The following is a 14,219-nucleotide window of genomic DNA, read 5'->3' on the forward strand; positions in this document are numbered from 1 at the left end:
GAATGCGGAGACACTAAAAGCACCATAGTAGAACACAGAAGAAGCTTCTAAGTCGATTTAATAGCCAATAAGAAACAGTACAATTCAAGTTTTAGTTATCGAGTTTTGACTTTTTAGCCGGCTTTGGTGTCTTGGTCATGATCTAGGAGCTTAAGATTTTGATTGAAGATGGACTAGCATCCGCGTTGCACGGGAGAATGTGAAAAGTGTTCATATGTAGTAAAAAGCTGAGAAATCCGCTCGTTTTCGTCATTTGCTATCGAATCGACTTAATGCCAGATCGTCATATTGGCCGTTCTTCTTTCTGAAACGGTTACATTTATCGTGTGCAAAGCTGTGTGGCGTGCTGCGGAATGCGGAGACATTAAAAGCACCATAGTAGATCACAGAAGAAGCTTCTAGGTTGATGTAATAGCCGGTAAGGTAGAATACAATTCAAGTTTTAGTTATCGATTTTTGATTTTTTAGACGGCTTTGGTGTCTTGGTCATGAGCTAGGAGAGTAAGATTTTTCGTGAAGGGAGGACTAGCATCCGCGTTGCACGGGAGAATTTGAAAAGTGTACATATGTAGTAAAAACCTGAGAAATCCGCCCGTTTTCGTCATTTGCTATCGAATCGACTTAATACCAGATAGTCATATTGGCCGTTCTTCTTTCTGAAAGGGTTACATTTATCGTGTGAAAAGCTGTGTCGCGTGCTGCGGAAGGCGTTGACACTAAAAGCACCATAGTAGAACACAGAAGAAGCTTCTAGGTTGATGTAATAGACATTAAGGTAGAGTAAAATTCCAGTTTTAGTTATCAATTTTTGATTTTTAGCCGGCTTTGTTGTCTTGGTCATGAGCTAGGACCTTAAGATTTAGCATGAAGGGAGAATAGCATCCGCGTTGCACGGGAGACTGTGAAAAGTGCTCATATGTAGTAAAAACCTGGGAAATCTGCCCGTTTTCGTCATTTGCTATCGAATCGACTTAATGCCAGATCGCCATATTGGCTGCTTTTCTCTCTGAAACTGATACATTTATCGTGTGCGAAGCTGTGTCGCGTGCTGCGGAATGCGGAGACACTAAAAGCACCACAGTACAACACAGAAGAAGCTTCTAAGTTGATTTGATATGCAGTAAGGTAGAGTACAACTGAAAGTTTTGTTACCGATTTTTGAGTTTTTAGCCGGCTTTGGTACCTTGGACATGAGCCACAACCTTAAGATTTTGCATGAAGGGAGGACTAGCATCCGCGTTAAACGGAAGAATGTGAAAAGTGTTCGTATGTTGTTAAAACCTTAGAAATCCGTCCGTTTTCGGCATTTGCTATCGAATCTACTTAATGCCAGGTCGTCATATTGGCTGTTCTACTTTCCGAAACGGTTACTATTATCGTGTGGAAAGCTATGTCGTGTACTGCGAAATGCGGAGACTCTAAAATCACCATTGCAGAACAAAGAAGAAGCTTCTAAGTTGATGTAATAGCCAAAAAGAAACAGTTCAATTCAAGTTTTAGTAATCGATTTATGACTTTTTAGCCGGCTTTGGTGTCTTGGCCATGAGCTAGGACCTTAAGGTTTGCATGAAGGGTGAACTAACATCTACGTTGCTCGGAAGAATGTGAAAAGTGTTCGTATGTTGTAAAAACCTGAGAAATCCGCCCGTTGTCGTCATTTGCAATCGTATCCTCTTAATACCAGATCGCCATGTTGGCCTCCTTTCTCTCTGAAACTGATACATTTATCGTGTGCAAACCTGTGTGGCGTGCTGCGGAATGCGGAGACACTAAAAGCACCATAGTAGAACACAGAAGAAGCTTCTAAGTTGATGTAATAGCCAGTAAGATACAGTAAAATTCAAGTTTTAGTTATCATATTTGACTTTTTAGCCGGCTTTGGTGTCTTCGTCATGAGCTAGGACCTTACAATTTTGCATGAAGGGAGGACTGGCATCTGCGTTGCACGGGAGAATGTGAAAAGTGTTCATATGTAGTAAAAACCTTAGAAATCCGTCCGTTCTCGTCATTTGCTATCGAATCGACATATTGCCAGATCGTCATATTGGCCGTTTTTCTTTCTGAAACGGGTACATTTATCGTGTTAAAAGCTGTGTCGCGTGCTGCGGAATGTGCAGACACTAAAAGCACCATAGTAGAACACAGAAAAAGCTTCTAAGTTGATGTAATAGCCAGTAAGATACAGTATAATTCAAATTTTAGTTATCGATTTTTGACTTTTTCGCCGGCTTTGGTACCTTGGACATGAGCTAGGACCTCAAGATTTTGCATGAAGGCAGGACTAGCATCCACGTTAAACGGAAGAATGTGAAACGTGTTCATATGTTGTAAAAAGCTGAGAAATCCGCCCGTTTTCAGCATTGGCTATCGAATCTACTTAATGCCAGATCGTCATATTGGCCGTACTTCTTTCTGAAACGGTTACTATTATCGTCTGCAAAGCTGTGTCGTGTACTGCGAAATGCGGAGACGCTAAAATCACCATTGTAGAACACAGAAGAAGCTTCTAAGATGATGTAATTGCCAAAAAGGAACAGTTCAATTCAAGTTTTAGTTATCGATGTTTGATTTTCAGCTGGGTTTGGTGTCTTGGTCATGAGCTAGGAGCTTAAGATTTTGCATGAAGATTGGACTAGCATCCGCGTTGCACGAGAGAATGTGAAAAGTGTTCATATCTAGTAAAAACCTGAGAAATCTTACCGTTTTCGTCATTTGCTATCAAATCTACTTAATTCCAGATCGTCATATTATCCATTCTTCTTTCTGAAACGGGTACATTTATCGTGTGCAAAGCTGTGTCGCGTGTGCGGAAAGCGGAGACACTAAATGCACCATAATAGAACATAGAAGAAGCTTCTAAGTTAATGTAAAAGCCAGTAAGGTAGAGTACTATTCAAATTTTAGTTATCGATTTTTGACTTTTTAGCCGGCTTTGGTGTCTTCGTCATGAGCTAGGACCTTACAATTTTGCATGAAGGGAGGACTAGCATCCGCGTTGCACGGAAGAATTTGATTAGTTTTCATATGTTGTAAAGACCTGAGAAATCTGCCAGTTTTCGGCTTTTGCTATCGAATCTACTTAATGCCAGATCGTCATGTTGGCCGTTGTTCTTTCTGAAACGGTTACTATTATCATGTGGAAAGCTGTGTCGCGTGCTGCGGAATCCGGAGACACTAAAAGCACCATAGTAGAACACAGAAGAAGCTTCTAAGTTGATGTAATAGCCAGTAAGAAACAGTACAATTAAAGCCTTAGTTATCGATAAATTGACTTCTTAGACGGCATTGGTGTCATGGTCATGAGCTAGGACCTTACGATTTTGCATGAAGGGAGGAATAGCATCCGCGTTGCACGGGAGAATGTGAAATGATCTAATATGTAGTAAAAACCTGAGAAATCCGCACGTTTTCGTCATTTCCTATCGAATCAACTTAATGCCAGATCGTCATATTGGCCGTTCTTCTTTCCGAAACGGTTACATTTATCGTGTGGAAAGCTGTGTCGTGTGCTGCGGAATGCGGAGACACTAAAAGCACCATAGTAGAACACAGAAGAAGCTTCGAAGTTGATGTAATACCCATTAAGAAACAGTACAATTCAAGTTTTAGTTATCGATTTTTGACCTTTTAGCCGGCTTTGGTGTCTTGGTCATGATCTAGGACCTTAAGATTTTGCATGAAGGGAGGACTAGCAACCGCTTTGCACGGGAGAATGTGAAATGTGTTCATATGTAGTAAAAACCTGAGAAAACCGCCCTTTTTAGTCATTTGCAATTGAATCGACTTAATGCCAGATCGTCATATTGGTCGTTCTTCTTTCCGAAACGGTTACATTTATCGTGAGCAAAGCTGTGTCGCGTGCTTCGGAATGCGGAGACACTAAAAGCACCAAAGTAGAACCCAGAAGAAGCTTCTAAGTTGATGTAATAGCCAGTAAGAAACAGTACTATTCAAGTTTTATTTATCGATTTTTTACTTTATCCGGCTTTGGTGGCTTGTTCATGAGATAGAACCTTACGATTTTGCATGAAGGAAGGACTAGCGTCCGCGTTACACGGGAGAATGTGAAAAGTGTTCATATGTAGTAAAAACCTGTGAAATCCGCCCGTTTTCGTCATTTGCTATCGAATCGACTTAATGCCAGATCGCCATACTGGCCGTTCTTCTTTCTGAAACGATTACATGTAGCGTGTGCAAAGCTGTGTCGCTTGCTGCGGAATGCAGAGACACTAAAAGCACCATAGTAGAACACAGAAGAAGTTTCTAAGTTAATGTAATAGCTAGTAAGAAACAGTTCAATTACAGTTTTAGTTACCGATTTTTGACTTTTTAGCCGGCATTGGTGTCTTGGTCATGAGCTAGGAACTTAATATTTTGCATGAACGGAGGACTAGCAACCGCTTTGCACGGGAGAATGTGAAAACTGTTCATACGTATTAAAAACCTGGGAAATCCGCCCGTTTTCGTCATTTGCTATCGAATCGACTTAATGCGAGATCGCCATATTGCCCGTTCTTCTTTGTGAAACGGTTACATGTAGCGAGTGCAAAGCTGTGTCGCGTGCTCCGGAATGCAGAGACACTAAAAGCACCATAGTAGAACACAGAAGAAGCTTCTGAGTTGATGTAATAGACACTAAGAAACATTACAATTACAGTTTTAGTTACCGATTTTTGACTTTTTAGCCGGCATTGGTGTCTTGGTTATGAGCTAGAATCTTAAGATTTTGCATGAAGGGAGGAATAGCATCCGCGTTGCACGGGAGAATGTGAAAAGTGTTCACAAGTAGTAAAAACCTGAGAAATCCGCCAGTTTTCGTCATTTGCTATCGAATCGACTTAATGCCAGATCGACATATTGGCCGTTCTTCTTTCTGAAACGGTTACATGTAGCGTGTGCAAAGCTGTGTCGTGAGCTGCGGAATGAAGAAACACTAAAAGCACCATAGTAGAACACAGAAGAAGCTTCTAAGTTGATGTAATAGCCACTAAGAGGCAGTACAATTCAAGTTTTAGTTATCGATTATTGACTTTTTAGACGGCTTTGGTGCCTTGGACATTAGCTAGGACCTCAGGATTATGCATGAAGGGAGGTCTAGGACCCACGTTGCACGGGAGAATGTGAAAAGTGTTCATATGCAGTAAAAAGCTGAGAAATCCACCCGTTTTCGTCATTTTCTATCGAATCAGTTTCATGCCAGGTCGTCACATTTGCCGCTCTTCTTTTTGAAACGATTATATTTATCGTGTGCAAAGCTATGTCGCGTGCTGTGGTTTGCGAAGACACTATACGCACCATAGTAGAACAGAGAATAAGCTTCTAAGTTGATGTAATAGCCAGTAAGAGGCAGTACAATTCAAGTTTTAGGTATCGATTGTTGACTTTTTAGCCGGCTTTGGTGTCTTGGAGATGAGCTAGGACCATAAGATTTTGCATGAAGGGAGGTCTAGCACACGCGTTGCGCGGGAGAATGTGAAAATTGTTCAAATGTGGTAAAAACCTGAAAAATACGCACGTTTTCGTCATTTGCTACCGAATCAACTTCGTGCCAGGTCGTCACATTTGCCGCTCTTCTTTTTGAAACGATTATATTTATCGTGTGCAATGCTATGTCGCTTGCTGTGGTATGCGGTGACACTATACGCACCATAGTAGAACACAGAAGAAGCTTCTAAGTTGATGAAATAGCCAGTAAGAGGCAGTACAATTCATGTTTTAGTTATCGATTATTAGCATTTTAGAGGGCTTTGGTGCGTTCGACATGAGCTAGGACATTAGGATTTTGCATGAAGATAGGTCTAGCACCCACGTTGCACAGGAGAATGTGAAAAGTGTTCATATGTAGTAAATGCCTGAGAAATCCGCCCGTTTTAGTCATTTGCTATCGAATCAACTTCATGCCAGATCGTCACATTTGCCGCTTTTCTCTCTGAAACGATTATATTTATCGTGTGCAAAGCTATGTCGCGTGTTGTGGTATGCCGAGACACTATACGCACCATAGTAGAACACAGAAGAAGTTTCTAAGTTTATGTAATAGCCAGTAAGAGGCAGTGCAATACAAGTATTAGCTATCGATTATTGACTTTTCAGACGGCTTTGATGCCTTGGACATGAGCTAAGACCTTAGGATTTTACATGAAGGTAGGAATAGCACCCACGTTGCACGGGAGATTGTGAAAAGTGTTCATATGTAGTAAAACCTGCGAAATCCGCACGTTTTTGTCATTTGCTGGCGAATAAACTTTATGATATATCGTCACATTTGCCGCACTTCTCTCTGAAACAATTATATTTATCGTGTGCAAAGCAATGTCGCGTGCTGAGGTATGCGGAGACACTATACGCACCATAGTAGAACACAGAAGAAGTTTGTAAGTTGATGCAATAGCCAGTAAGAGGCAGTACAATTCAAGTTTTAGTTATCGATTATTTACTTTCTAGACGTCTTTGGTGCCTTGGACATGAGGTAGGACCTTAGGATTTTGCATGAAGATAGGTCTAGCACCCACGTTGCACAGGAGAATGTGAGAATTGTTCATATGTAATAAAAACCTGAGAAATCCGCACGTTTCCGTCATTTGCTATCAAATCAACTTCATGCCGGATCGTCACATTTGCCGCTCTTTTCTCTGACACGATTATATTTATCGTGTGCAAAGCTATGTCACGATCTGTGTTATGCGGAGACACTATACGCACCATAGTAGAACACAGAAGAAGCTTCTGAGTTGATGTAATAGCCAGTAAGAGGCAGTACAATTCAAGTTTTAGGTATCGATTGTTGACTTTTTAGCCGGCTTTGGTGTCTTGGAGATGAGCTAATACCATAAGATTTTGAATGAAGGGAGGTCTGGCACACGCGTTGCACGGGAGAATATGAGAATTGTTCAAATGTGGTAAAAACCTGAAAAGTACGCACGTTTTCGTCATTTGCCATCGAATCAACTTTGTGCCAGGTCGTCACATTTGCCGCTCTTCTTTTTGAAACGATTATATTTATCGTGTGCAAAGTTATGTCGCGTGCTGTGGTATGCCGACACACTATACGCACCATAGTAGAACACAGAAGAAGTTTGTAAGTTGATGTAATAGCCAGTAAGAAGCAGTACAATTCAAGTTTTAGCTATCGATTATTGACTTTTTAGACGGCATTGGTGCCTTGGACATGAGCTAGGACCATAGGATTTTGCATGAAGGGAGGTCTAGCACCCACGTTGCACGGGAGAATGTGAAAAGTGTTCATATGTAGTAAAAGCCTGAGAAATCCGCCCGTTTTCGTCATTTGCTATCGAATCAACTTCATGCCAGATCGTCACATTTGCCGCTTTTCTCTCTGAAACGATTATATTTATCGTGTGTAAAGTTATGTCGCGTGCTGTGGTATGCCGACAAACTATACGCACCATAGTAGAACACAGAAGAAGTTTGTAAGTTGATGTAATAGACAGTAAGAAGCAGTACAATTCAAGTTTTAGCTATCGATTAATGACTTTTTAGACGTCTTTGGTGCCTTGACATGAGCTAGAGCCTTAGGATTTTGCATGGAGGGAGGTCTAGCACCCAAGTTTCACGGGAGATTGTGAAATGTTTTCATGTAGTAAAAAACTAAAGAATCCGCACGTTTTCGTCATTTGCTGGCGAATCAACTTCATGCCAGATCGTCAGATTTGCCGCTCTTCTCTCTAAAACGATTATATTTATCGTGTGTAAAGTTATGTCGCGTGCTGTGGTATGCCGACACACTATACGCACCATAGTAGAACACAGAAGAAGTTTGTAAGTTGATGTAATTGCCAGTAAGAAGCAGTACAATTCAAGTTTTAGCTATCGATTATTGACTTTTTAGACGGCTTTGGTGCCTTGGACATGAGCTAGGACCTTAGGATTTTGCATGAAGGGAGGTCTAGCACCCACGTTGCACGGGAGAATGTGAAAAGTGTTCATATGTAGTAAAAACCCTAAAAATTCGCACGTTTTCATCATTTGCTATCGAATCAACTTCATGCCAGATCGTCACATTTGCCGATCTTCTCTCTGAAACGATTATATCTATTGTGTGCAAAGCTATGTCGCGAGCTATGGTATGCGGAGACACTAAAAGCACCATAGTAGAACACAGGAGAAGCTTCTAAGCTGATGTAATAGTGAGTAAGCGGCAGTACAATTCAAGTTTTAGTTATCGATTGATGACTTTTAGCCGGCTTTGGTGCCTTGTACATGAACTAGGACCTTAGGATTTTGCATGAAGGGAGGTCTAGCACCCACGTTGCCCGGGAGAATGTGAAAAGTGTTCATGTAGTAAAAACCTAAAAAATACGCACATTTTCGTCATTTACTATCGAATCAAATTCATGCCAGATCATCACATTTGCCGTTTTTCTTTCTGAAACGATTATATTTATCCTGTGCAAAGCTATGTCTCGTGCTGTGTTATGCGGTGACACTATACGCACCATAGTATAACACAGGAGAAGCTTCTATGCTGACGTAATAGTGAGTAAGACGCAGTACAATTCAAGTTTTAGTTATCGATTATTGACTTTTAGCCGGCTTTGGTGCCTTGTACATGGCCTAGGACCTTAGGATTTTGCATGAATGGAGGTCTAGCACCCACGTTGCCCGGGAGAATGTGAAAAGTGTTCATGTAGTAAAAACCTAAAAAATACGCACATTTTCGTCATTTGCTATCGAATCAAATTCATGCCAGATCATCACATTTGCCTTTCTTCTTTCTGAAACGATTATATTTATGTGCAAATCAATGTCGCGTGCTGTGGTATGCGGAGACACTATACGCATCATAGTGGAACACAGAAGAAGGTTCTAAGTTGATGTAATAGCCAGTAAGAAGGAGTACAATTCAAGTTTTAGTTATCGATTGTTGAGTTTTTAGGCGGCTTTGGTGCCTTGGACATGAGCTTGGACCTTAAGACTTTGCATGAAGGCAGGTCTAGCACCCACGTTGCACGGGAGAATGTGAGAATAATTCATATGTAGTAAAAACCTGAGAATTACGCACGCGTTCGTCATTTTCTATCGAATCAACTTCATACCAGATCGTCTCATTTGCCACTCTACTCTCTGAAACGATTATATTTATCGTGTGCAAAGCTATGTCGCGTGCTGTGGTATGGGGAGACACTATACGCACCATAGTAGAACACAGAAGAAGTTTCTAAGTTGATGTAATAGCCAGTAATTGGCAGTAAAATTCGAGTTTTAGCTATCGATTATCTACTTTTTAGACATTTATTGTGCCTTAAACATGAGATAGGACCTTAGGATTTTGCATGAAGGGAGGTCTAGCACCCACGCTGCACGGGAGAATGTGAAAAGGGTTCAAATGTAGTAAAAACCTGATAAATCCGCACGTTTTCGTCATTTGCTGGCGAATCAAGTTTATGACAGATCGTCACATTTGCCGCTCTTCTCTCTGAAACGATTATATTTATCGTGTGCAAAGCTATGTCGAGTGCTGTGGTATGCCGAGACACTATATGCACCATAGTAGAACTCAGAAGAAGCTTCTAAGTTGATGTAATAGCCAGTAAGAGGCAGAACAAAATAAGTTTTAGGTATCGAATTTGACTTTTTAGACGGCTTTCGTGCCTTGGACATGAGCTAGGACCTTAGGACTTTGCATGAATGGAAGTCAAGCACCCACGTTGCACGGGAGAACGTGAAAAGTGTTCATATGTAGTAAAAACATGAGAAATCCGCACGTTTCCTTCTTTTGCAGTTGAATCAACTTCTTGCCAGATCGTCACATTTGCCGCTCTTCTCTCTGTAACGATTATATTTATCGTGTGTAAAGCTATGTCGCATGCTCTGGTATGCGGAGACACTATACTCACCAAAGTAGAACAGAGAAGAAGCTTCTATGTTGATGTAATAGCCAGTAAGAGGCAGTACAATTCACGTTTTAGATATCGATTATTGACTGTTTAGCCGGCTTTGGTGCCATGGACATGAGCTAGGGCCTTCGGATTTTGCATGAAGGGAGGTCTGGCACCCACGTTTCGCGGGAGAATGTGAAAAGTGTTCATATGTAGTAGAAACCTGAGAAATCCGCACGTTTTCGTCATTTGCTATCGAATCAACTTAATGACGGATCGGCACATTTGCCGCTCTTCACTCTGAAACGATTATATTTATCGTGTGCAAAGCTATGTCTCGTGCTGTGGTATGCGGAGAGACTATACGTACAATAGTAGAACAGAGAAGAAGCTTCTAAGTTGATGTAATAACCAGTAAGAGGCAGTACAGTTCAAGTTTTAGTTATCGATTATTGACTGTTTAGTCGGCTTTGGTGCCTTGGACATGAGCTAATACCTTACGATTTTGTATTAAGGGAGGTCTAGCACCCACGTTGCACGGAAGAATGTGAGAACTGTTCATATGTAGTAAAAACCTGGGAAATAAGCACGTCTTCGTCATTTGCTATCGAATCAACTTCATGCCAGATCGTCACATTTGCCGCTCTTCTCTCTGAAACGATTATATATATCGTGTGCAAAGCTATGTCGCGTGCTGTGGTATGCGGAGACACTATTCGCACCATAGTAGAACACAGAAGAAGCTTCTAAGAGTATGTAATAGCCAGTAAGAGGCAGTACAATTCAAGTTATAGTTATCGATTATTGACTTTTTGGACGGTTTTGGTACCTTGGACAAGAGCTAGGACCTCAGGATTTTGCATGAAGGGAGGTCTAGCACCCACGTTGCACGGGATACTGTGAAAAGTGTTCATATGTAGTAAAAACCTAATAAATCCGCACGTTTCTTCATTTTCAAGTAAATCAACTTCATGCCAGATCGTCACATTTGCCGCTCTTGTCTCTGAAACGATTATATTTATCGTGTGTAAAGCTATGTCGCATGCTCTGGTATGCGGAGAAACTATACTCACCAAAGTAGAACAGAGAAGAAGATTCTATGTTGATGTAATAGCCAGTAAGAGGCAGTACAATTCACGTTTTAGTTATCGATTGTTGAATGTTTATCCGGCTTTGGTGCCTTGGACATGAGCTAGGACCTTAAGATTTTGTATTAAGGGAGGTCTAGCACCCACGTTGCACGGACGAATGTGAGAATTGTTCATATGTAGTAAAAACCTGAGAAATAAGAACGTCTTCGTCATTTGCTATCGAATCAACTTCATGCCAGATCGTCTCATTTGCCGCTCTTCTCTCTGAAACGATTATATGTATCGTGTGCAAAGCTATATCGCGTGCTGTGGTATGCGGAGACACTATACGCACAATAGTAGAACACAGAAGAAGCTTCTAAGTCGATGTAATAGCCAGTAAGAGGCAGTACAATTCAAGTTTTAGTTATCGATTGTTGACTTTTCAGACGGCTTTGGTCCCTTGGACATGAGCTATTACCTTAAGATTTTTTCATGAAAGGAGGTCTAGCACCGACGTTGCACGGGAGAATGTGAAATGTGTTTATATGTAGTACGAACATGAGAAATCCGCCCGTTTTCGTCATTTACTATCGAAATAACTTCATGACAGGTCGTCACATTTGCCGCTCTTCATTTTGAAACGATTATATTGTTCGTGTGCAAAGCTATGTCACATTCTGTGGTATGCGGACACACTATACGCACCATACTAGAACACAGAAGAAGCTTCTAAGTTGATGTAATAGCCAGTAAGAGGCAGTACAATTCAAGTTTTAGTTATCAATTGTTGACTTTTTAGCCGGCTTTGGTCCCTTGGACATGAGCTAGGACATTAAGACTTTGCATGAAGGGAGATCTAGCACCCACGTTGCACGGGAGAATGTGAGAATTGTTCATATGTAGTATAAACCTGAGAAATACGCACGTTTTCGTCATTTGCTATCGAATCAACTTCATGCCAGGTCGCCGCATTTGCCGCTCGTCTCTCTAAAACGATTATATTTATCGTGTGCAAAGCTATTTCGCGAGCTGTGGTATGCGGAGACACTATACGCACCACTGTAGAACACAGAAGAAGCTTCTAAGTTGATGTAATAGCATGTAAGAGGCAGTACAATTCTAGTTTTAGTTATCGATTGTTGGCTTTTTGCCGGCTTTGGTGCCTTGGACATGAGCTAGGACCTTTGGATTTTTCATGAAGGGAGGTCTATCACCCACGTTGCATGGGAGAATGTGAAAAGTGTTCATATGAAGTAAAAACCTGAGAAATCCGCTCTTTTCGTTAATTGCTAACGAATCAACTTCATGCCAGGTCGTCACATTTGGCGCTCTTCATTTTGAAACGTTTTTATTTATCGTGTGCAAAGCTATGTCGCGTGCTATGGTATGCGGAGACACTATACACACCACAGTAGAACGCAGAAGAAGCTTCTCAGTTGATGTAATAGCCAGTAAGAGGCAGTACAATTCAAACTTTTAGTTATCGAATATTGAGTTTTTAGACGGGACGGCTTTAGTGCCTTGGACATGAGCTAGGACCTTTGGATTATGCATGAAGGGAGGTCTAGCACCCAAGTTGCACGGGAGAATGTGAAAAGTGTTCATATGTAGTAGAAACCTGAGAAATCCGCCCGTTTTCGTCATTTGCTATCGAATCACTTTCATGCCAGGTCGTCACATCTGCCGCTCATCTTTTTGAAACGATTATATTTATCGAGTGCAAAGCTATGTCGCGTGCTGTGGTATGCGAAGACACTATACGCACCACAGTAGAACACAGAAGATGCTTCTAAGTTATGTAATAGCATGTAAGAGGCAGTACAATTCACGTTTTAGTTATCTATTATTGAATTTTTAGCCGGCTTTGGTACCTTGGACATGAGGTAGGACCTTAAGATTTTGCATGAAGGGAGGTGTAGCACCCACGTTGCATGGGAGAATGTGAAAAGTGTTCATATGTAGTAAAATCGTGAGACATCCGCACGTCTTCGTCATTTGCTGGCGAATCAACTTCATGCCAGGTTGTCACATTTGTCCCTCTTCTCTCTGAAACGATTATATTTATTGTGTGCAGAGCTACGTCGCATGCTGTGGTATGCGGAAACACTATACGCACCATAGTACAACACAGATGAAGCATCTAAGTTGATGTAATAGCCAGTAAAAGGCAGTACAATTGAAGTTTTAGTTATCGATTATTGACTATATAGACGGCTTTCGTGCCTTGGACATGAGCTAGGACCTTAGGATATTGCATGAAGGGAGGTCTAGCAACCACGTTGCATGGGAGAATGTGAAAAGTGTTCATATGTAGTAAAAACCTGAGAAATCCGCCCGTTTTCTTCATTTGCTATCGAATCAACTTCATGCCAGGTCTTCACATTTGCCGCTCTTCTTTTTGAAACGATTATATTTATAGTGTGCAAAGCTATGTCGCGTGCTGCGGTATGAGGAGACATAAAACGCACCATAGTAGAACAGAGAAGAAGCTTCTAAGTTGATGTAATAGCCAGTAAGAGGCAGTTCAATTCAAGTTTTAGTTATCGATTGTTGACATTTTAGCCTGATTTGGTGCCTTGGACATAAGCTAGGACTTTAAGATCTTGCATGAAGGGAGGCCTAGCACCCACGTTGCACCGGAGAAGGTGAGCTTTGTTCATAAGTAGTAAAAACCTGAGGAATCCGCACGTCTTCGTCATTTGCCCGCGAATAAACTTCATGCCAGATTGTCACATTTGCCGCTCTTCTTTTTGGAACGATCATATTTATCGTGTGAAAAGCTATGTCGCGTGCTGTGGTATGCGGAGACACTATACGCACCATAGTAGAACTTAGAAGGAGCTTTTAAGTTGATGAAATAGCCAGTAAGAGGCAGTACAATTCAAGTTTTAGTTATCGATTATTGACTTTTTAGACTGCTTTGGTGCCTTGGACATGAGCTAGGACCTTACGATTTTGCATGAAGGGAGGTCTAGCACCCACGTTGCAGCGGAGAATGTGAGCATTGTTCATATGCAGTAAAAACCTGAGAAATCTGCAAGTCTTTGTCATTTGCTCGCGAATCAACTTCATGCCAGATCGTCACATTTGCCGCTCTTCTCTCTGGAACGATTATATTTATCGTGTGCAAAGCTATGACGCGTGCTGTGGTATGCGGAGACACTATACGCACCACAGTAGAACACAGAAGAAGCTTCTACGTTGATGTAATAGCCAGTAAGAGGCAGTACAATTCAAGTATTAGTTATTGAATATTGACTTTTTAGACGACTTTGGTGCCTTTAACATGAGCTGGGACCTTAATATT

This window comes from Schistocerca gregaria, chromosome X, assembly GCF_023897955.1.
Source record: "Schistocerca gregaria isolate iqSchGreg1 chromosome X, iqSchGreg1.2, whole genome shotgun sequence".
Taxonomy (NCBI): Eukaryota; Metazoa; Arthropoda; class Insecta; order Orthoptera; family Acrididae; genus Schistocerca; species Schistocerca gregaria.